General features: G+C 38.9%; 1 protein-coding gene across 4 annotated transcripts in view; it reads right to left on the bottom strand.

Annotated features, from left to right (window-relative positions):
* Positions 1 to 25,016, bottom strand: part of NLGN4X (neuroligin 4 X-linked) — a 513,298-nt gene that overhangs the window by 452,703 nt on the left and 35,579 nt on the right. The window contains exon 1 of one of the 4 annotated variants that reach the window (XM_073667343.1): positions 19,262 to 19,284. The exons of the other annotated variants lie outside the window; for them this stretch is intronic. The gene's annotated coding sequence lies outside the window, so the exon portion shown is untranslated. Of the gene's footprint in view, positions 1 to 19,261; positions 19,285 to 25,016 lie in introns of those variants that run through there. 4 annotated transcript variants of the gene reach the window in all.

Here is a 25,016-nt window from a genome sequence, read left to right as displayed (position 1 = left end):
TTCTTTTAATGTGTTTAAAGGGAATCTGTCACCGGGTTCTTTCTACCTTAACTGAGAGCAGCATAATGTAGAAAAAGAAACCCTGATTCCTACATTGTATCACTTAGCTTACTGATTGCAGCAGTTGTGACACAAAGTTTTGAGATGTTGTAGAGCTCAGAAAGCTGACCCCGCCCATACTACAACATTCTGTGTACATTGTCTATTGACTGTAAGCAACTTATCAGAGGGGGGTGTGGTCTGGCCAGTGCTCTTTTGCATTGTGAGCCAGGAAGTGATAATCTTGTGGTGACAAATCCTTCATTGTATGGAAACAACAGTACAAAGCCTAATAAGTGACACACCCCTGAAAATAGTGTCTCAGCTGATACATTATGCTGTCCTCAGATTACATAGCAAAAACCTGCTGACAGATTCCGTTTATCGGGCTTCAGTAATTTGGAAACAAAATGAGAGAAAGAGATACGGGCACAGTTCTAACTCATGATAATATAGGTATGCCTGTTCTATATTGACATGTGACCTTTCTCTCTGTTTACTGAAGTCTATATCTAAAATTGTAGACTTTTTATTTCATTTATAAATAACAAAGAGGAACAGTGAGCGGGAATCAGGTGCCACCAAAATGTGTCTAATTGACAGATCAGACACCTGGATTGAAGATTAGAAACGAGAAGCTATTCACAGGAAGAAAGATGTCACTGTTCGGTAGGGCGCTCTGTATCCCATTTCAGAATTTTTGGCAGAGCTTCAGTAGCAGCGAACAAGAGACTGGTATTTTACCTGTTACAGGTAGCTGTCGCCACCCACAGCGCACCGCGCGGACCTCCGATGGGAATAGTAAACACAGAACCAATGTCTAATGAACATCCTGGGCTTGGAAACAAATGGACAATCCAATAACGTGACATTTTCAGTCCGATTATATGACCATTCTCAAACAGCTGTGTATAATTCAAATATGTATACAAAATCAAAGTGTAAAAAGTGACATGTGGAAAACAATCGATCTAATCTAATACAGTGTATATGAACTGTACAAAGCTAGTAGACATCACATAATATATTCTGGACAAAAGTGTAAAATTAAACGTAGCATGCATATATGAAATACTGTGCATATCAAATAAGAAAGTAGCTCAAAACAAGAATGGTTAACACGTGAGAAGTATTATGTTATAACAAAGGCAAGTTGATGAGCCTCTGATAGGTACAGTATGTACAATAGCAATCTGCTGCCCTGTACAATAATTGCTATTCTCCAGTCTAAGGCTATATTCCCATGATGAGTATTTGGTGAGATTTTGAGGTTGCAGATTTTCAGCAGTATTTCTGAACCTGTTAGTTAAATTAGGTTGCTTGTGTTTTATTCATTGCATTGTTGAATGCATTTTTTGCATGAGATTTTATTGCACTTTTGACACTGCTCTGTTTTGGATACATCCTGGTATTTGACAAAGATTTATTGATACAGTCATAAGTGGATCACGTGAGTTTTTATTGCTTTACCTGTGGATTTTTCCCATCGAATGCAGTTCTACGGGGGAAATCCACACATAAAATCCAGTGGACCTGCAAAAGAAATTGACACATTGTGGATTTCAAAAAATCCCCAAAGGTCAGCTTACATAGCGTAAATAAAAGCTTAGTGGGTATGAGATTTAAAGTTATTTATTTTACTCACTTATAAAGTGCCATTAATTCCTTAGCACTTCACAGAGATAATTCTCATTGGAGCTCACAAAGTACATTCCCTATCATTGTGTTTTTGGAGTTTGGGAGGAAACTCATGCAAACACAGGGAGAATATAGAAACACGTTGCAGATGAGATTTTAACCCAGAAACTCAGTGCTACAAGACACCACAGCTAACCACTGAGCCACCACACTACAAATAAATCTCATCTGCTTTGCTGAAATTGTAAGATGCTGCTTTTTTTTGTGCAGGAAAAATATGCAGCATCGAAAATTCACCAAAAACTTACTGTGGAACTTAAAGGGGTTGTCTGGTCTAAAACAACAAGTCTGCTGTCACTCTGTATGACTGAAGACTTGTGAATCCTCACAGTGCACTCACTGCGGGCTGTGAGGATTATCCAGTGTCAGCACCAGGAACAGCGGTCACGTGACAGCAAGTATTCAATATGCATACTCCGGGCCAGAAACTTACTAGACTGTTTCCGGCCTCATGCAGTACACTTGCATTGAGCAAGGCTGTCCCCATCTAGTCAGATTTGGCCAGGATTATGTATATTGCAGACTGTAACGTAAACTCTGTTTCTGATGCTGACATTGAAGAATCCTCACAACGTGCATTGCATGCACTGTGAGGATTCACAAGTCTGCAGTCACATAGAGTGACTGTAGATTTGTCGTTTTATACCAGACATCTCCTTTAACCTAGTAGTAATAGTACGGTCATACTGCCTGTAGAGATCTGAGGTTGTGGGTTTTAAGTAATCACCTAGGCAGATTAACAATGCAACAATATTTTATTAATCACCTCCATGGTAATGCAGCAATTCCAAGTAAATGGCCAAAATACAGTTCTCTCAGTCATTAAGTTCTCAACCTGGGATCAGTAGTTCCACTGGCTTTGTATCAGGTGATACCCACTGTCTCCCAACTTTTGGTTGGCCCACAGATTTCATATCTCCAGCCAGTATAGTCTGTAGCCACAGTCCATGATCCTCCAGATGACAGATAAAACAATGAAAGCACAGATATCCAGTAGCAGCAGCCCTTCAACAAAGTTAAAATCCAAATTACATATCCACAACTGTCGTACGTTTATCCACTTTAGTTGATAACAGATCTTCAATCATCCATCCATCAGCTCCAGGTCCACAGCCACAGATCCTAACTCTCCAGCATCCTTCCACCAACACCTAGACTAAAAAATGTCTCTCCTCTCCTTACCTGGAGTCGGCCCCCTCCTAGCTCAGAAGTGATGTCACCCTTACCCTTAAGCATTTACTGTTTGCTAAAACAATGAAGAATATTCAAGAAGCCTTCATCTGAGACTGCCTGTAAGACTCCCTGTGGTAATGGCTCCACTGTGTCTACAATCTACACTCACCTAATGAGATTATTGGCTGTTGAAACAATGGACTCCTGAAATAAAGATGACATTAGCAGAATGCTGGACATTTTACAAGTGACTCTTAAGGCCCCCTCACACTTAGCGATGCTGCAACGATCCCGACAACGATACGACCTGTCAGGGATCGTTGCTGCGTCGCTATGTGGTCGCTGGTGAGCTGTCAAACAGGCAGGCTCACCAGCAATCAGGGGAGCAGCGACATCGTGGAAAGAATCTTTCCACGATGTCCTGCTCCTGGTTACGAGCCTGCTGAAGCAGGAGCAGGCTGGTAACTATGGTAAACATCGGGTTACTAGGGGCACACGCGCTCCTAGTAACCAGTTGTTTATCATGGTTACCACTCTGCTACAGTGAGGAGGAGGTTACCGCTCACTTTAGCAGGCTCGTAACCATGATAAACAACAGGTTACTAGGTGCGCGTGTGCCCCTAGTAACCCGATGTTTAGCATAGTTACCAGCCTGATCGCTGCTCCCGCTGGTCAAACACAGCGATGTGTGCTGACCAGCGGGAGAGCAACGACCAAAAAATGGTACATGACACTTTGCAGCGATCAGCGACCTCACAGCAGGGGCCTGATCATTGCAAAGTGTCACACATAGCGACATCGCTGGTGAGGTCGCTGTTGCGTCACCAAAACTGTGACACAGCAGCGATCTCGCTAGTGATCTCGCTATGTGAGACGGGGGCTTTACATACTGACAAGTAAGCAGAACTGTATAAAACATAACAAGTAAATCACTAATAACACACAATAATAATATTGACGAAAATGGTGGTCCGTGCTGGAAAAGTATCATAGTCTTTAGTAAGTGGGCAGCTCCTCACACTGCCTCTTATGGTGACATTCTTCATGTCTTGTTATATCTCTGTTATTCATTACTATGCTTTCTAACTACCTAGTGTGATTACATACAGTACAGACCAAAAGTTTGGACACACCTTCTCATTTAAAGATTTTTCTGTATTTTCATGACTTTGAAAATTGTACATTCACACTGAAGGCATCAAAACTATGAATTAACACATGTGTAATTATATACTTAACAAAAAAGTGTGAAACAACTGAAAATATGTCTTTTATTCTAGGTTCTTCAAAGTACCCACCTTTTGCTTTGATGACTGCTTTGCACACTCTTGGCATTTTCTTGATGAGCTTCAAGAGGTAGTCACCGGAAATGGTCTTCCAACAATCTTGAGGGAGTTCCCAGAGATGCTTAGCACTTGTTGGCCCTTTTGCCGTCACTCTGCGGTCCAGCTCACCTCAAACCATCTCGATTGGGTTCAGGTGACTGTGGAGGCCAGGTCATCTGGAGTAAACCCCATCACTCTCCTTCTTGGTCAAATAACCCTTACACAGCCTGGAGGTGTGTTTGGGGTCATTCTCCTGTTGAAAAATAAATGATGGTCCAACTAAACAAAACCGGATGGAATAGCATGCCGCTTCAAGATGCTGTGGTAGCCATGCTGGTTCAAAATGCCTTCAATTTTGAATAAATCCCCAACAGTTTGACCAGCAAAGCACCCCCACACCATCACACCTCCTCCTCCATGCTTCACGGTGGGAACCAGGCATGTAGAGTCCATCCGTTCACCTTTTCTGCGTCGCACAAAGACACGGTGGTTGGAACCAAAGATCTCAAATTTGGACTCATCAGAGCAAAGCACAGATTTCCACTGGTCTAATGTCCATTCCTTGAGTTCTTTTGCCCAAACTTGTCTCTTCTGCTTGTTGCCTGTCCTTAGCAGTGGTTTCCTAGCAGCTATTTTACCATGAAGGCCTGCTTCACAAAGTCTCCTCTTAGCAGTTGTTGAAGAGATGTGTCTGCTGCTTGAACTCTGTGTGGCATTGACCTGGTCTCTAATCTGAGCTGCTGTTAACATGGGATTTCTGAGGCTGGTGAGTCGGATAAACTTATCCTCAGAAGCAGAGGTGACTCTTGGTCTTCCTTTCCTGGGGCGGTCCTCATGTGAGACAGTTTCTTTGTAGCGCTTGATGGCTTTTGCAACTGCACTTGGGGACACTTTCAAAGTTTTCCCAATTTTTCGGACTGACTGATCTTCATTTCTTAAAGCAATGATGGCCACTCGTTTTTCTTTACTTAGCTGCTTTTTTCTTGCCATAATACAAATTCTAACACTCTATTCAGTAGGACTATCAGCTGTGTATCCACCTGAATTCTGCACAACACAACTGATGGTCCCAACCCCATTTATAAGGCAAGAAATCCCACTTATTAAACCTGACAGGGCACACCTGTGAAGTCAAAATCATTTCCGGTGACTACCTCTTGAAGCTCATCCAGAGAATGCCAAGAATATACAAAGCAGTCATCAAAGCAAAAGGTGGCTACTTTGAAGAACCTAGAATATAACACATATTTTCAGTTGTTTCACACTTTTTTGTTAAGTATAATTCCACATGTGTTAATTCATAGTTTTGATGCCTTCAGAGTGAGTGTACAATTTTCATAGTCATAAAAATACAGAAAAATCTTTAAATGAGAAGGTGTGTCCAAACTTTTGGTCTGTACTGTATATGGTATCTAACAACTCAGTGTCATTCAAATAGACTGCCTAGAGCACAGCTAGAACCAATTTATATACTATTAATACATTTTAGGTATTTTATCTTCATATGCTGGTCTACCATGGTTATAAATTTAATCCTGTTCACGTTACCCCTAATGATGTTTATAACTTCTTGGAAGAGGAGACACTTGTGTACTACAGTGTATTATTATTAGACTGGAGAATAGCAATTATTGTACAGTATTACATATTGCTATTGTACTCTGCCTATGAGAGTCTCATCAACTTGCCTTTGTTATAATATAATTATTTTCCTATGCTTGAAACATTATTGTTTTGGGATCCCTTCTTATTTGACATGTACTGTATGCTATATATAAATGCTAAGTTCAATTTTGTGCTGCTCTTCAGAATATATTACATGATATCTACTAGCTTTGTGCATATATATATATAAAAAAAAAAATATATATATATATACATACATACATACACATACATACTATATTTTTCGGACCATAAGACGCACCCCAAATTTTAGGGTGGAAAATAGGAAAAAAATATTTTTATAACATAGGGGTCCGTTTTATAATCTGAATAGGTATCTTACCTGGGGCGGTGGTGGAGCGGGGGTCACAGGAGGTAGGGTCTCTCAGGAAGCGAGCGGAAGTGGAGGGATTCTGAGTACCCGGGGTACTCCAGCAGCGGGGAGTTGCGGTGGTGGTGGAGCAGGATCGTAGAAAGCAGGGCCCTCTGTTCCTTTCCTCAGGAACCTGGTGGTGGCAGTAGAAGAGATGAGATGCTGCGGGGCCGGTGTCTGTCTGCCGAGCTCCCAGTCTGTGCATTCAGGAAGATGGCTGCGGCCACCTGAAAAGCAGCACACGCCACTCTGTCTCACCACCTACAGCCAGACACCGGCCCCGCAGCATCTCACCCCTTCTGCTGCCGCAGCCATGTTTCTGAGGGAGGGAACGGAAGTCCCTTCTTCTTATGATCCTGCTTCACCACCACCGCAACTCCCCAGTATGTTCAGACCATAAAACGCACCCCCATTTTCCTCCCAAATTTGGGGGAAAAAAAGTACATCTTATGGTCCAAAAAATATGGTACTTATGATCTATGTACCTCCACACATTACTTTGTACATTGTGACATTGTGATTCTGTATAATTTTTTTATTATGCATAGATGTTTGAGAAAGATCATATAATCTGACCGAAATGTCACTTTATTATTGCCTACAGAACAACTATACCTTGCAACTTGAATAAGAGTGCTGAGTTCTTTTTTTTCCCATGATATAAGGAATATGATCTTACTTGAGTACTTTGCACTGGGACTGGAATGCCATATTCTCATTTCTGCAGTGATGTAACACTTCAAGTTTCAAGTGGGGCATCCAGGCCCAAAAGGGAAAATGGGCAGCCTGGAATGTCTGGCAAAGGATAACTTTCAACTCTATTTGCACCTTTTGATAGTCTAAGTGGTAGAGAAGAAAACACAATGAAAATGACTCCATTCTGCATAGTGTCAGTGTGAACTGGTATCTATCAGTATACAATTACTACATGGTGCAATATTGTTTATAGTATATTAGTTTTCAGCTAAAAACTATAGGGTAGTATTATTCATTTATGTGTTTTTGAATAACTTTATTTTTTTCATCTTGAGGCTTATGAATTTTGCACAAAAAGTAACTTTTTATTTTGTCTTTTACCTTTTTATGCTTTTTTAGAGCAAAATAATGTATATTCCACTAAAATGTCACCTAATTTGGCAAAACATTTTCAGACATAAATAAATTCATTTGAGGAAGGGGAGTGGAGTACATTTTGGGAAAAATGTGACTTTTTAAAAAGTTGCAATTGATTAGTCAGCTGTGAACATCGGGAAACCCCATACCCCATCCAAAATGAGAAACAAAAAACAAAATAGGTGAGTACTTATAACATAGACTTTAAAAAAGGTATAAATTAAAAGAAGTTAAGTGCTAATGAAAAACAGGAGAAAAACACCAAATACTAAACAAAAAAAAAACACAAATGGAATAAAGAATTGGGACATATGTAGAGGTAATATATGGATGTGGTTTGGTGGTATTATTAGTAATATACTGTTATTGGTAATATTGGCCTTGGTATAGTGAGCTTTGTACAATAAAATGTTATAAATAATATTCTGTATGTACCTTGTACAGTGATATTATTTGGTAATTGTATGACTGAATAACTTAAAAATGATTTGTCACTTTCTGTAAAAAGAGTCAGATACATTGTAAAAGTCCCTGGGCTCCCTTGTTGCTACTGCTATTTCCTGTTTTGCTCAGAGTTACTTTATTGCTTTTATAATTCAGTGTGTACATTTTTTGCCTTGGTAGCATGTGCATCATTTTTCAATCTCAGATTCTGGGAATTACACCTTGGGAGCTGATCTAGCAGACTAACAGCCTCAGACGCTACCGAGCTGTGATTGGTAGCGTCTAGGCGGAAGACGTGAAAACACACACCTCCAGAGAAAATTGTGAAGAAATACTAAGTTGCACCACAAGCAGAGACTTCACATATCGTGCTCCTGAAGCTTCACATTTGCATATCTCTGTAATGAAGCGACCCAGTGTAAAAATAGAAAAAAAGGGGCTGAATCAGAGCAGCTCAGGAATCTTTACTAGTTATTTATAACTCATTTTTTTTGAGTAAGAGAAAGGACCTTTTTAACAATGCAACAATTTATATGTGGATTTTTTTTGACCATTGAAAAAGGTATGTCTTATAAACCATAACCATTCAGGCTCACTCGTCTAAACAACAACCTGGAGGGCGATGATGCAAATTTTAAATATTACTGGACTCCAGTTAAGCCCCTTCAAGATACATCATGCCTGTTGGAATTTATGCTGAGAAAATCTACTGACATAAAAAATATGTCAAGAAACTTCAATGGCCTTACATATGCATAGAGATGTCTTTTTCAGGATAGATAGGAAACACATAGCCCAAATTGTATTAATTGGCATACGTTTTTATTTTTTGTAGTCTAAGGCAGAATGATGCATCCGTGAAAATATTCAGTTGTACATATTGAGAGTGCACTTGGTGTGACCCTTTCAAATAATCACACAAAATGTAATTAGCAATGAAGGAGATTGTTTGAATTTGTTAATTCTTAAATGAAAAATACTCTTTTACTACTTACTATTTTGTATAAGCATTTAAATTATGTGGCTGTTTGTAATGTTTCATAATATGTAACTTCAATATTTTGCATGTTGTCATTCTACTTTCCTTTTTTCAGGATTTAATCAAATGTTAAGCATTTTATGAATGAGCTGCAGGCCAATGCTATGTCTTTATGCACTGATTTTCTTAATTAGTAATTTGTCTTTCTGCAAAAGTTCATTTAAAAGGAAATGAAATGTTCTAGCATCTTTCATGGACGTTTATTATTACATGGTCAAGGGGTAACTATTCCCTTTATATATATTTAAACTCAATGAATTCCTTTGAATTTGTTTAGGTTGAGCTAACTCCCCCACACAATTATATTATTTATATTAAGAAAAGCAATTTAGAAGATAATCTATATTGTGATCTATTAAAGATATTGACACTGTTGGCTAAAAAATGAAATTGTAAGCAACAAATTTCATTACTAATAGTCTATTGGTTTTAAAGAGGATAGGATCGGTCAGAGTCTGACACTCGGTCACCCCGCCGATCAGCTGTTATCAGTGTCCACTGCGGCGGTCGCCGGTAGGAAGTACTTACTTGCAGAGTTGGCCGTCTTCTGATAGAGGCCGTCGCAGGGTACTACACATCTGCCTCCTATTGATTTGAATAGAAAGCGGAGTGTACAGTCATGGCCAAAAGTATTGAGAATGAGACAAATAGTAATTTTTCCAAAGTTTACTGCTTCATTTTTTGTAATGGCAATTTGCATATACTCCTGAATGACAAAGAGTGATCAGCTTAACAGCAATTACTGTACTTGCAAAGTCAATATTTGCCCAGAAAATGAACTTTAACCCCCAAAACACATTTCAACATCATTGCAGTTCTGCCTTAAAAGGAGCAGCTAACATCGTTTTAGTGATTGATCCATTAACACAGGTGTGGGTGTTGATGAGGACAGGGCTGGCGATCAATCAGTCATGATTAAGTAAGAATGACATCACTGGACACTTTAAAAGGAGGCTGGTTCTTGGTATCTTTGTTTCTCTTCAGTTAACCATGGTTATCTCTAAAGAAACATGTGCAGCCATCATTGCACTGCACAAAAATGGCCTAACAGGAAAGAGTATCGCAGCTACAAAGATTGCACCTCAGTCAACAATCTATTGCATCATCAAGAACTTCAAGGAGAGAGCTTCCATTGCTGACAAAAAGGCTCCAGGGTGCCCAAGAAAGACCAGCAAGCGCCAGGACCGTATCTTAAAACTGTTTCAGCTGCGGGATCGGACTACCAGCAGTGCCGAGCTTGCTCAGGAATGGCAGAAGGCTGGTGTGAGTGCTTCTGCACGCACTGTGAGGCGGAGACTCTTTGAGCAAGGGCTGGTTTCAAGGAGGGCAGCAAAGAAGCCTCTTCTCTCCAGAAAAAACATCAGGGACCGACTGATGTTCTGCAAAAGGTACAGGGAGTGGACTGCTGAGGACTGGGGCAAAGTCATTTTCTCTGATGAATCCCCTTTTCGATTGTTTTGGACATCTGGAAAACAACTTATTCGGAGAAGAAGAGGAGAGGCTACCACCAGTCTTATCTCTTACCAACTGTATAGCATCCTGAAACCATTCATGTGTGGGGTTGCTTCTCAGCCAAGGGAATCGGCTCACTCACAGTCTTGCCTAAAAACACAGCCATGAATAAAGAATGGTACCAGAATGTCCTCCAAGAGCAACTTCTCCCAACCGTCCAAGAGCAGTTTGGCACCCAACAATGCCTTTTCCAGCATGATGGAGCACCTTGCCATAAAGCAAAGATGATAACTAAATGGCTCATGGAACAAAACATAGAGATTTTGGGTCCCTGGCCTGGAAACTCCCCAGATCTTAATCCCATTGAGAACTTGTGGTTAATCATCAAGAGACGGGTGGACAAACAAAAACCAACAAATTCTGGCAAAATGCAAGCATTGATTATGCAAGAATGGACTGCTATCAGTCAGGATTTGGTCCAAAAGTTGATTGAGAGCATGCCAGGGAGAATTACAGAGGTCTTGAAGAAGAAGGGGCAACACTGCAAATATTGACTTGTTGCATTAACTCATTCAAACTGTCAATATAACCTATTGGTACTCATAATATGATTGCAATTATATTTCTGTATGTGATATAAACATCAGACAAACACTAATAAAAACCAGAGGCCAGCAGATCATGTGAAAATATTATTTTGGTGTCTTTCTCAAAACTTTTGGCCATGACTGTAGTACCAAACCTCAGCATACATTACTGTCCATAGCAGTGATATGTTGAGCTGACTAATGTCATCAGTGCAACTAGTAATTAACTTCTGTAGTCATGTTTCAATATCACAAGTCATCACTGTAGTGGTGAGGGACCAAGGAATCTTTGGCATTTGTTTACGGTTTGATAGGTACCATAAGTACAAATGTTTTTACTTTAACTTGAAATTATTGATTTGACTTGATACAAAGTAAATTGATGCCTATTTTTTAGGACTGTACTAGACCCTGCAAACTCAAACAATTGGCAATTTAATTTACATAAATCCCCTAACATGACAGCAGACATTTTTTACATTGCTGAAGATTTCATCAGCCAGAGAAGGCTCACATGAGCTTTGGCAAGGCAGGACTGGCTTTTCCATAATGTCTTGCAACTATCAGATCAGATGGTATAGCACAGACAATCAGGACGGAATATCATAGCCTGTAAAAGTCCTACATTTTCAGAAGAACTCAGAGTGTGATACACTTCTTTTTTGGTAGCACTTGCGATTCACTGCAAATCAATTTGCCACTAGTCATTTTTTTTTAAAAAGGCAGGATAATTCACATAAAAAAGTAGCCTGTTGATTTAATTTATTTTTGTTTCTTGAATGGATATTGCTGCTCATCACTGTTTTAACATCAAAACACTGTTATAAAGAAAATAATTAAATATTTTGCATCAAAATTGTATCAAAATTATTACACTTTCAGCCAAAGGCAAAACCTTTCTTTTAGGAAACTTCTTTAGTCATCATCAAAATGTTTTTTTTTTTTTCATCTAAGCTTGTCAAAGGCAATTCAGTGTACTTCCTTAGTTGCTTATACTTGAAGACCTTGTCATTGGGGTTATTTATTTTAATGATCATAGAACATCATTTTAAAGAAATTAATGATCCATTTTATTTCTGTCTTTATTACAGTAGTAGGAAATAATACCCTACTAGAAATAATCTTATTAGTGCCTATAACAATACTTTGGCCTGTGGCAGAATTTTTTTTAATTAATTGGCTAATATGTATTAACCCTTTAACCAATGATCTGAGAAAGTACCTACAGTACATTGCCCTGATGTATTGAGAGTTATTATTTTCCCATTGTTACATCCAGCTGAGAGAATAAATAGGATTCATGTTAAGCTTTATGCAACATCTGTTATGAAAATAAACTTATCTAAAGCAATTGGATTTATTAACAATTCCACAAAATTAAACTTATAGGGGTGATACGGATTCTAAAATGTATTTTCTAACTATTTATCTTTACACCCTAACCACTTTTCTAATTTTCTTTATTACACAGCACCCTACACTTTTCCCTAGCTAATCCCTAAATGTGTTTCTTTTACTGTACTTTCTGTGATGTTTCGTTTGAGAGGAGACTAAAATGTGATGTTACGGAAGGCTGGAGCTGCATTCCTCTGAAGATGTCCTGGATCCTGGATGATGGACGCTGTGGGAGATCTGAGTGCAGCAATGGCATTCTGTTTCTATCTCAACCGCTGTAGATTCTCTGAAAGAAGACATTATCAGGGAGCGGAGATAGAAGCAGTGAGTGACACCAGCACTGCTCCACCGCTTCTGGCACTGCCCTCAAATGAATCATCATCAGTAGGCGGCACTTGATTGCTGCCTTATGATGACGTCTTCTTTCACAGAAGCTACAGCGGAGGCGGACACAGAAGCAAAGTGCCAGTGCTGCACTCACATCTGCCAAAGCGTCCATCGCCCAGGATCAAGGACATCTTCAGAGGGGTCAGCGATGCAACAAACTAGTGACGTCCCTGTTCCATGAGGGGCGATGGACGCTGCAGGGAGTGAGTGCAGCCCTAGCCTACTGTGTCATCATGTTTGAAACTCCTCTCAAATTAAATATCACAAGAAGTACAGCAAAAAACATATTTGGGGATTAACTAGATAGGGAAAAGTGTAGTGTATTGTATAATAAAACTCATTTTAGTAGTGATTAGGAAGTAAAGATAGATATCTAGATAATCCATTTAAGGTGCCAGACCACTACTTATAATAACAATAATTATAACCCTCATGATCAAATCTGTTATCTTTGAGCATGAATATATTTATTGTGTGCATCAGCATCACATAGGGGTATTGACATATTCCTTAAACTTAAATTTTTCATGCACTTTCTAACCGTCTGTACCCATGATCCTGGGAGATAATGTAAGCCGAACAAGTAGATCTAAAGGAAACAAATTCCTTGTGCAAGAGTACACATATGACATAGGTTCTAAGCCATATGTCAAAGGAGGTCTGAGATTAGGTTTTTCAAATCCACTTTCATTATCAGGTTAGTTATAGGTTTTCTCTCTCTTTCTATACAAACATTGTACATAAAGAGGAAAATCGCCAACGAGTCATGCCATAATTTTATTTAGCAGGTGATAGCTGAGAGGGAAGGCATGTATGCGAATGTAAATATGTGTGGAAGTGCACAAATAAGCCAAGGGGAGTATTTTAGTTTTTACCATCAACATTACTATATCTGTGTTTACCTAAATATATACAGTACTTTTGCATTTTGTTATGAGCAATAGTCAATATTCAGTACCTTTTAAATAATACAGAATAATTTTATACTAAAACTGTTTGAAAAACTTGAAAGTCTTTATTAAGCTACATCAGAGTCTATGAGATGACTCGCACAGAAGCCTTTGAACTCAATAGGGTGTTTCCGTATCAAGTGCACCAATTAGCACTATTGCTAACATAATGGATACTCCCCAATGGGAATTCTACGTTAAACCCATGTAATAGAATCAAACGTTTCATTCCTTTGTACGCAGCAGTACTAATGTAACACTTTGGAGACAAATGATTCCTATCTCAACATAGATATCTTCTGTTGTTCAAAATAGTGAAAAATCCTTTGTACCACTACTGAGAGTGATAAAAAAATACAGATGATTCAAATACAGAAGACTGCAGCTGTAGGTTTAACAGCCAAACACAGTTATTTGCAATAATAATAATAATATACTAATAATTATTATTTTCTATAGCGCCAACATATTCCGCAGCACTTTACAATTATGTAGGGACATATACAGACAATAAAATCAATACAATGTAACACATTTCAACAATTACAGGAGGAGAGAAGGCCCTACTCCCAAGCTTACAATCTATAATCATATATCTATGATTTGCAATAATTTTACATTAATCTTTTACAAATCGGAAGTTACCAGTTTAACCCATAATTTTGAGTATAAATACATCTGTAGCCTTCTGTAGATTTCTTAAAACAGCATTAATACTATAATAATTTTATTGTTGCATTTTTGCAGTTTGTTCTGCTCAGATAAAATAGATAACTAGATAGAAAATAGGAAAGTTAAAAGCAGTACTGTGGAATAAGTGAAGTGCAAGTTGAGGGGCTATGAAATAAAGTCCTCTATAATAGAAACTACGGAAAAATCATTCTTAATATTAAAAAAGTAGGCTATTTTTTATCAATAGAAAAAATCAATAAGCTTTTCTCATGCATGCTTGAGAAAGGCTCATTGTATTTTTGGGAGCTGAAACATTACATAAGATGTGAGTCAATAAGGTACCCCACTTTTTACATAGCTAGAGAGGGAGGTAGATAAAATGGCAGACATAAAGACAAACAGAGAAACAGACAGGCAGATCAAATTTAAAAAAAATCAGTCATCAGATTTCAAAATGCAAACTGCACAATTAAATAAATCAATTCGACTAGGTTAGGCTGGTGCAATACAGTTAAAAAAAGGTCTAAAATTATTTTTGAAGTTTTTCGACCCTATATTAGTCCATTAAAGATATATATTTTTTTAAATCAGGGCCATAACTCTTTTGCTTTTTCATCGATAGTGCTGAATGTTGGCGTGCTTTTTTGTGAGGCGGTTTATAGTTTTGAATGATATTACTCATTTTGCCATACAATGCACAAAAAAACAGAAAAGTAAATTCAAAGTGGGATGAAATATATATATAAAAAAATGTAATTCCACCATATTTTTTTTGTTTTGATTTTACTGCTATAGTTCTGTTTTAAAAATGTCAAAGAAACATTATTCTTCAGGTGAGTTCAATTACAATAATACCAAATTGCATAGATTTCTTTTTTAAGTGGTGAAAAAAAATCAGTTTGTAAAAAAAAAAAAATTGTATTGTGTCACCATTTTCCGAGACCCCTAAAACCTTTATTTTTCCATTTACAGTGCTGCTTATTTGATTATATTTCCTCATTACTGCTCAAAGACATTAAATGGGGTAATTTGAATATATACAGTATATACACTGCTCAAAAAAATAAAGGGAACACTTAAACAACAGAATAAAACTCCAAGTAAATCAAACTTCTGGGAAATCAAACTGTCCACTTAGGAAGCAACATTGATTGACAATCAATTTCACATGCTGTTGTGCAAATGGAATGCACAATAGATGGAAATTATTGGGAATTATCAAGACACCCTCAATAAAGGAGTGGTTCTGCAGGTGGGGACTACAGACTACATCTCAGTACCAATGCTTTCTGGCTGATGTTTTGGTCACTTTTGAATGTTGGTTGTGCTTTCACACTCGTAGTAGCATGAGACAGACTTTACAACCCACAGAAGTTGCTCAGGTAGTGCAGTTCATCCAGGATGGCACATCAATGCAAGCTGTGGCAAGAAGGTTTGCTGTGTCTATAAGCGTAGTGTCCAGAGGATGGAGGCGCTACCAGGAGACAGGCCAGTACACCAGGAGACGTTGAGGGGGCCATAGGAGGGCAACAACCCAGCAGCAGGACCGCTACCTCCACCTTTGTGCAAGGAGGAACAGGAGGATCACTGCCAGAGCCCTGCAAAATGACCTCCAGCAGGCCACAAATGTGCATGTTTCTGCACAAATGGTTGGAAACCGACTCCATGAGGGTGGTATGAGGGCCTGATGTCCACAGATGGGGGTTGTGCTCACAGCCCAACACCGTGCAGGATGCTTGGCATTTGCCACAGAACACCAGGATTGGCAAAGTCGCCACTGGCGCCCTGTGCTCTTCACAGATGAAAACAGGTTCACACTGAGCACATGTGACAGACGTGACAGAGTCTGGAGACGCCGCAGAGAGCGATCTGCAGCCTGCAACATCCTTCAGCATGACCAGTTAGGCAGTGGGTCAGTAATGGTGTGGGTTGGCATTTCTTTGGAGGGCCGCACAGCCCTCCATGTGCTCGCCAGAGGTAACCTGACTGCCATTAGGTACCGAGATGAGATCTTCAGACCCCTTGTGAGACCATATGCTGGTGCAGTTGGCCCTGGGTTCCTCCTAATGCAGGACAATGCCAGACCTCATGTGGCTGGAGTGTGTTAGCAGTTCCTGCAAGATGAAGGCATTAAATCTTTGCACTGGCCCGCCCGTTCCCCAGACCTGAATCCGATTAAGCACATCTGGGACATCATGTCTCGCTCCATCCACCAACGTCACGTTGCACCACAGACTGTACAGGAGTTGGCGGATGCTTTAGTCCAGGTCTGGGAGGAGATCCCACAGGAGACCATTCGCAACCTCATCAGGAGCATGCCCAGGCATTGTAGGGAGGTCATACAGGCATGTGGAGGCCACACACAATACTGAGCCTCATTTTGACTTGTTTTAAGGACATTACATCAAAGTTGGATCAGCCTGTAGTGTGTTTTTCCACTTTAATTTTGGGGGTGACTCCAAATCCAGGCCTCTATTGGTTAATAAATTTGATTTCCATTGATGATTTTTGTGTGATTTTGTTGTCAGCATATTCAACTTTGTACAGAGCAAAGTATTCAATGAGAATATTTCATTCATTCAGATCTAGGATGTGTTATTTGAGTGATCCATTTATTTTTTTGAGCAGTGTATATATATATATATATATATATATATATATATATATATATACAGTACAGACCAAAAGTTTGGAGACACCTTCTCATTTAAAGATTTTTCTGTATTTTCATGACTTTGAAAATTGTACATTCACACTGAAGGCATCAAAACTATGAATTAACACATGGGGAATTATATACTTAACAAAAAAGTGTGAAACAACTGAAAATATGTCTTATATTCTAGGTCCTTCAAAGTAGCCACCTTTTGCATCTTGGCATTCTCTTGATGGGCTTCCAGAGTTAGTTGCCAGAATTGGTCTTCCAACAATCTTGAAGGAGTTCCCAGAGATGCTTAGCACTTGTTTGCCCTTTTACCTTCATTCTGCGGTCCAGCTCACCCCAAACCATCTCGATTTGGTTCAGATTTGGTGACTGTGGAGGTCAGGTCATCTGGCATAGCACCCCATCACTCTCCCTCTTGGTCAAATAGCCCTTACACAGCCTGGAGGTGTGTTTGGGGTTATTGTCCTGTTGAAAAATAAATGATGATCCAACTAAACGCAAACCGGATGGAATAGCATGCCGCTGCAAGATGCTGTTGTAGCCATGCTGGTTCAGTATGCCTTCAATTTTGAATAAATCCCCAACAGTGTCACCAGCAAAGCACCCCCACACCATCACACCTCCTCCTCCATGCTTCACAGTGGGAACCAGGCATGTAGAGTCCATCCGTTCACCTTTTCTGCTTCGCACAAAGACACGGTGGTTGGAACCAAAGATCTCAAATTTGGACTCATCAGACCAAAGCACAGATTTCCACTGGTCTAATGTCCATTCCTTCTATTCTTTGCCCAAACAAGTCTCTTCTGCTTGTTGCCTGTCCTTAGCAGTGGTTTCATAGCAGCTATTTTACCATGAAGGCCTGCTGCACAAAGTCTCCTCTTAACAGTTGTTGTAAAGATGTGTCTGCTGCTAGAACTCTGTGAGGCATTGACCTGGTCTCTAATCTGAGCTGCTGTTAACCTGCGATTTCTGAGGCTGGTGACTCGGATAAACTTATCCTCAGAAGCAGAGGTGCCTCTTCGTCTTCCTTTCCTGGGGCGGTCCTCATGTGAGCCAGTTTCTTTGTAGCGCTTGATGGTTTTTGCAACTGCACTTGGGGACACTTTCAAAGTTTGCCCAATTTTTCGGACTGATTGACCTTCATTTCTTAAAGTAATGATGGCCACTCGTTTTTCTTTACTTAGCTGCTTTTTTCTTGCAATAATACAAATTCTAACAGTCTATTCAGTAGGACTATCAGCTGTGTATCCACCAGACTTCTGCACAACACAACTGATGGTCCCAACCCCATTTATAAGGCAAGAAATCCCACTTATTAAACCTTACAGGACACACCTGTGAAGTGAAAACCATTTCCGGTGACTACCTCTTGAAGCTCATCAAGAGAATGCCAAGAGTGTGCAAAGCAGTCATCAAAGCAAAAGGTGGCTACTTTGAAGAACCTAGAATATAAGACATATTTTCAGTTGTTTCACACTTTTTTGTTAAGTATATAATTCCACATGTGTTAATTCACTGTTTTGATGCCTTCAGTGTGAATGTACAATTTTCAAAGTCATGAAAATACAGAAAAATCTTTAAATGAGAAGGTGTGTCCAAACTTTTGGTCTGTACTGTATATATACACATCTAAATATATACATATGTTAAAAAACTTTTAAAAAATGTTTCACTTTACTTCTTAATTCTCTTATGGGATTTCAACCTGCAAACGTGTGATCGCCTATAATACAGTGGAAATGTTGTTCTTCTATGAAGCTCATCCTCTGATTAGCTTCAAAAGAGTACCAAGATATCAGCAATGTGAGCCTTCAGCAACCATGATAACTCATAGGTGTCCTGTGATCGCATCTAGGCGGGGTGATGTGATCCAGTGGGCACAAGCTCCGATAAGCGTTCCAATTAAATGCCCGTTAAGGTCGACAGATGTATTTCAATAGTTAACAGCAGCAATCGGAGCTCTATTCTGGCAGCTGCTGTTAGACACAAATACCAGCTATACAGCCGGCATCAGGCATTTGCGGAGAGATCTCAGCTCTTAAGCCACATATGGTAACCTCCATAATTACATACTTATATGCCATAATGCATTATAGAGTTTACATACATCTTACTATAGCAGGACTATTCCCTGATGTACAAGAAGAAAAAAGACGTGGTAAAATGTGACATTATATTGAAAAAACACTACGTAAAAAAATATCAGATTGAACACCAAATGAGCAAGTGTGACAAAAGTTACCATAGCATGTTCATTGTTTCACATCATAAAAAGTCTACTCACCTTGATGTGCTTAGCATGTCGCTCTCTGCAAGGAAAAATGTTACTTATTAGATACCGGTCTGACACCTCTCACGCAGCCAAACCAGAACTCACACTTTGCACTGATGAGGGGCAGTACCCTGAAACACAATGTCTGCAAATTGAGTTTCTGGTTCTTGCTTTTATACTAAGTCATGTGACAAGGCTTGTTAACCCTAGAACGCATACCTGGGGCCTCGCAGGCCCGCCCTGTTAATTGTTTTCTATTTTCTGCAAGATTACTTTAGTTAGAATTTTGAAACTCTAGGTATTCCTAAGGTATATAGTTGTTTGTCATTTTTGTTTGAGTTATTCCATGTTATTTGCACACGGGCCTAAAAGGCCCCAGGTATGTGAAAAAGTAGATTTTTATGGTCATGTGTTCTAGGGTTAAAGGGTCAATATTGACATTTAGGATTGCTACTTCCAATAGGTGGCATTAGAGTTTTAGTTCTCTTCCTCTCTGAAGAGACAATTTACATCATAGAAAAACATTCTGAACAAATAGAGAAAGAAAATAAAGAAGCTAAACAATAATCAGAGATATTAACAATAAAGCAAAACAGAAAAAGAAAAGAATATAGTATTTTATAGATGTGCTATGTGCTACTTGCAATATTTATTTCAACCAGTCACTTTGGTAATATACGGTGGTTAGATTGCTGAACATCAACTTGATTGGTCCGAAAAGGGAATCTATATATGGGTTACATATAGTACTTACTGACAGGCAGAATTTAAGTCTTTCACTTGCATTTGTGCAGCAGTTTTTTAGGATTTATACATAAATTTTACTGCATGTGGCCAGGAAGAAGTCCGCAGGTGCAAGAATAATCAGATGATATTCATGATGTGCACGCTCCACCTGACCTGACCCCAAAATTCATCACCAGACTGACAGTTTTCTTTCTATAACATTTTTTGGATGCTAATTTAATCCAAGATGAATAAGCGAAGCTTTAGAAAACAAGTCTAATCATAAATCAGGAGTAGGAACTGCACCCCTTAATTTCTGCAGTTGGTCTAGTGAATTTCTCCTTTCTAAGCTATTCAATGTATTTAATTCCTCTTAGATGGATAATGTATTTACTTGCTTCATGATGGATGCAGTAGAAGCAATGTTAGGAGCTGCCCACTTACTAAAGACTATGAGACATTTCCAGCCAAGAGCTCTGTTTCAGTCAATACTATTATTGTGTTTTACTAGAGATTTGCTTGCTGTGTTTTATTAATGTTCTGCTTGCTGATCATTTTATGTACACTAATTTTACTTGTAAAGTGTCTAGTATTCCAGTAATCTCATCAGTATCTCAGGAGCCTTAAACTAGGCCCATTGTGTGAGTGGTGAAAGTAGATTTGGCGGAGCCGTCACCATGGAGAGTCTCATATGCAGACACATGTGATGGGTTCGATCTGAGAAAAATACTTCCACTAATGCACACTTAGCTTTGTGGGGAGGGTGAGAGCAGTTCTACCCATTTAGGGGGCTGATCCCAGGGAAGTAGAAAAGAAGCCACATGTTTAGTGAGGAGTTGGTGGAATCATGTCGAAGGGGTAGGATCTAATGAGGACTTGGATCATGGATGGATCGATGGCATATGGAGTCTTCAAGATCAGTACCAACTGGGCTGGATGAATGTGCTACAGTTGTGGGATTCAGTGGGTACGGAAAGTATTCATACCCCTTTAAATTTTTCACTCTTTGTTTCACTGCAGCCATTTAGTAAATTCTAAAAAGTTAATTTTTTTTCTCATTAAAGTACACTCTGCACCCCATCTTGACTGAAAAAAAACAGAAATATAGAAATTTTTGCAAATTTATTAAAAAAGAAAAACTGAAATATCACAGGGTCATAAGTATTCAGACCCTTTGCTCAGACATTCATATTTAAGTGATACGCTGTCCATTTCCTTGTGATCCTCCTTGAGATGGTTATACTCCTTCATTGGAGTCTGGCTGTGTTTAATTAAACTGATAGGACTTGATTTTGAAAGGCACACACCTGTCTATGTAAGACCTCACAGCTCACAGTGCATGTCAGACCAAATGAGAATCATGTGCTCAAAGGAACTGTCCAAGGAGCTCAGAGACAGGATTGTGGCAAGGCACAGATCTGGCCAAGGCTATAAAAGAGTTTCTGCATTACTCAAGGTTCCTAAGAGCACAGTGGCCTCCATAATCCTTAAATGGAAGAAGTTTGGGACCACCAGAAGTCTTCCTAGACCTGGCCATCCAGCCAAACTGAGCAATCATGAGAAAAGAGCCTTGGTGAGAGAGGTAAAGAAGAACCCCAAGATAACTGTGGCTGAGATCCAGAGATGCAGTAGGGAGATAGAGAATGTTCTACAAAGCCATCGGGCATTTATTGCAGAATGGCCCAACGGAAGCCTCTCCTCAGTGCAAGACATATGAAAGCCAGCATAGAGTTTGCTCAAAAACACATGAAGGACTCCCAGAATATGAGAAATAAGATTCTCTGGTCGGATCAGATGAAGATAGAACTTTTTGGTAATAATTCTAAGCAGTATGTGTGGAGAAAACCAGGCACTGCTCATCACCTGCCCAATACAATCTCAAAGGTGAAACACGGTGGTGGCAGCATCATGCTATGGGGGTGTTTTTCAGCTGCAGGGACAGGACGACTGTTTGCAGTTGAAGGAAACATGAATGCAGCCAAGTACAGAGATATTCTGGATGAAAACCTCTTCCAGAGTGCTCTGCACCTCAGACTTGGCCGAATGTTCACCTTCCAACAAGACAATAATCCTAAGCACACAGCTAAAATAACAAAGTAGTGGCTTCAGAGCAACTCTGTGACCATTCAAGACTGGCCCAGCCAGAGCACTGACCTAAACCCAATTGAGCTTCTCTGGCGAGACCTCAAAATGGCTGTCCACCAACGTTCACCATCCAACCTGATGGAACTGGAGAGGATCTGCAAGAAAGAATGGCAGAGGATCCCCAAATCCAGGTGTGAAAAAATTGTTGCATCATTCCTAAGAAGATTCTTGGCTGTATTAGCTCAAAAGGGTGCTTCTACTCTATACTGAGCAAAGGGTCTGAATACTTATGACCATGTGATATTTCCACTTTCGTTTTTTAATAAATTTGCAAAAATTTCTACATTTCTGTTTTTTTTCAGTCAAGATGGGGTGCAGAGTGTACTTTAATGAGAAAGAAAAAGAAACTTTTTAGAATTTACCAAATGATTGCAATGAAACAAAGAGTGAAAAATTTAAAGGGGTCTGAATACTTTCCATACCCACTGTATGTCATTGGAATTTAAACTTTCTTAAGGACTGGATACCTGTGCTTCTATCATTTTATTAGTTGTCTGGTGGATCGTAGACTGTGGCTACAGACTATACTGGCTAAAGATACAAAATCTGTGGGCCACCAAAAGTTGGGAGACAGTGATTATCCCCTGATACAAAGTCAGTGGAACTACTGATCCAAAGTTGGGAACTTGAGGACTGAGAGAACTGTATTTTGGCCATTTACCCTGAGTTGTTGTATTACCATGGATATGAGAAATAAAATATTGTTTCATCGTTAACCTGCCTAGGTGATTATTTACAACCCTCATCCTCAGATCTTTACAAGCAGTATTGCCAAACCTGGTAAAGAAATACCAGAATCTTATAAGCCTTGTTTTCTGTTGTTAGTCGATGTCAAGCTATTTGTTAAAGTGTTAGCTAACTTATAATTTCTGAATATGATTGGCTAAATTATAAGGTCAAATTTTTTCCAAACATATTTTAAATTACATAATGTTAGATGCTTCTGTCTTGATTTTCAGATTTTTGTAGAGTTTGAAGAAGGCAAGAGGATAGTTTTTTCAGTGATGTCAATGTCTCAGAAAGAGTGTAAACTGGAAATACTTATTAAAGTTCTGAATCTGTTCATTCTCTATTAAAGTGAGATTCCAACTATATAAAAATTGCTTATAAATTTCTAACTTTATAAATATAAAGCTGCAAAGTGTGCATATGACATTTTATTTTTCCAGAGGGAAATGATAGCTTCTTGTTGATTGCCATGACTTTTACTATTCAGTTTTGCCCTTATTATGGGCAGCTTCTTAACCCTTTTTATTGATTATGCATCCAGTAGGTTGTAATATGCGTCCTCAAATATATTGTCGTGGTAGTATAGGCCAACGTGTCTCAGTATTGTGACCATAATTTTATTTCATTACTTGGAAATCTTAGAAACTGGGTCATAGCATGGACTTACCTGGTGCTTACAATCGTTGGAACTGCCAGGTTTGCTGACATAATTCTATTACAGATAGTATGTGTCTTATACATCTCTCCTGACTGCCAATATGTTTCTTAGGATTATAGCATACATCATCAATGACTTCTTGTGTGGATAAAAACAAGCCTTTAATAAACATCCAGCATGTTCAGACAATGATGTTTTCTCAGTACCCTCTACATGAATATATTTCCCAGAAGCTTTGCTGAAACAATATAATAGTTGGGGGAGGAAGAATTTTACCATGATCCAAGTTAATGTTCCCTTGACAATGGTAACCCATTAAGTGAAAATATCCTTTGTTCTCTTTAAAGTTGACCTATAAGGTATGGTGGGAAGCCCAGGCCTTCTATGGGTAAAGCTTATTATAATTAGTTTTTTTATTATTATGGAAAATTACTGGAAAACTCATTACCTTGAGGAAAGTATTTTAGATTGCTCAATTAATTGGAGCAGCATAGGCATTATAAAAGTTTATTCACCTTTTGGGATCATTTTTAGAATATTTTAAATGTTGTCAATTACATGCATTGCAGCCTTATAGTGCATGTTCATTGTCTGAAGAACAGCGGGCAGCAACAAGAAGAAGACTTGCAGAGGACTGTATTCGGTGAGAGCGAGCAGTGGTGATGAGCAGTGAGGTGAGTAGTATTAGTTTTTTTCTGGATTATTCTTCTACATTTTATGCTTATTATGCATCATGGGCTCTCAATACTTCAGAGCATAATAAGGTGCATTTAATTTTTAAAGAATAATTTCACTGCAAATCGAATTTCTCAGTAAAATATGCGCGATTTGGCAAATCTCGTCAGATCAGATTATCTCTAGTTTTTCTCTTATCTCTAGTCTTACCAATATTAAAAATTTAGGCAAGTTGTTAGAATACAATCAAAACATTATTCTCTAAAATTGGAATCACATCTACTTATACGTCATCCTCTAATTAAAAACATACTGATTTCCCACATCACAATAGATGATCTGCACAGAAATCCCACCCTGTTAAAAAATATTGTGCATTTTTTTCTGTCCCAAGAAAGTTTTTAGTTTCTTTACAATTCTACTCACTGTCCATTTACTAGTAAAATGAGCAATCATCTTCCAGTGGGAAACAGATTTCAGCCTTGTTTTCTTCCCAGAAAAAAAATGAATGCACTCTGCGAAACCTCACGTAGGCTATCATATCGTGACTTGGAAATGTGAAGAGAAAGGCTCTTACATTGAAATATAGAAGTCCTGCTGTGTCTTAAAACTATTCTGAGCAGTCATGACCTCCCTCACCTCTTGCATTTACAATAAATCCAGCTCCTTTGGATTAGAAAAGATTTTATACAATCTATTACTGAATAATTGTCATATGCCAGCCAACACATATCTATGTAGCAATTGCACCTTCTTGCATGAACATATTCATTCCAAATCCATGGAGATGTACCTACAGTACATTGCCCTGATGTATTGAGAGTTATTATTTTC

Source organism: Phyllobates terribilis, unplaced genomic scaffold (genome assembly GCF_046119375.1).
Source record: "Phyllobates terribilis strain yellow unplaced genomic scaffold, ASM4611937v1 Scaffold_2__4_contigs__length_985480577, whole genome shotgun sequence".
Lineage (NCBI taxonomy): Eukaryota > Metazoa > Chordata > Amphibia > Anura > Dendrobatidae > Phyllobates > Phyllobates terribilis.
The sequence above is the reverse complement of the archived record's forward strand: the minus strand, read 5'-3'. Positions and strand labels throughout refer to the sequence as shown.